The sequence below is a fragment of the Hydra vulgaris genome, chromosome 09 (genome assembly GCF_038396675.1).
Source record: "Hydra vulgaris chromosome 09, alternate assembly HydraT2T_AEP".
Lineage (NCBI taxonomy): Eukaryota > Metazoa > Cnidaria > Hydrozoa > Anthoathecata > Hydridae > Hydra > Hydra vulgaris.
Genome location: NC_088928.1, coordinates 55680001 through 55680368, shown reverse-complemented (window position 1 = coordinate 55680368; position 368 = coordinate 55680001).

The following is a 368-nucleotide window of genomic DNA, read 5'->3' as shown; positions in this document are numbered from 1 at the left end:
CACGTACAACTAAGAAAAAAATTATTTGTATGTACGTACAAATAATGCCTACCTTTCTAGATATAAAACATTTTTATTTCCTATTTACGGAAAAAAAAAATTGTATAAAAACTTTTCAACTTTCTTTTCCTATTAAGCCATCACAAATAAACGGAAAACTAGATCCAGTACAATGTTAGACCACTAATTATCTATGAGAAAATTGAGAAAAAAACCTTTTGTTTTTAACATTTTTTATGCGCCCTTAAGATAGGCATTTTTTGGAAAGTTTAAATAGGAGACCTAGGGAATTTAGGTAACTATGGAAACCTGTTGATTTTAAAAGTACATTATAAAAACTTGCTCAAAATTTGCTTTACAGTAATTTA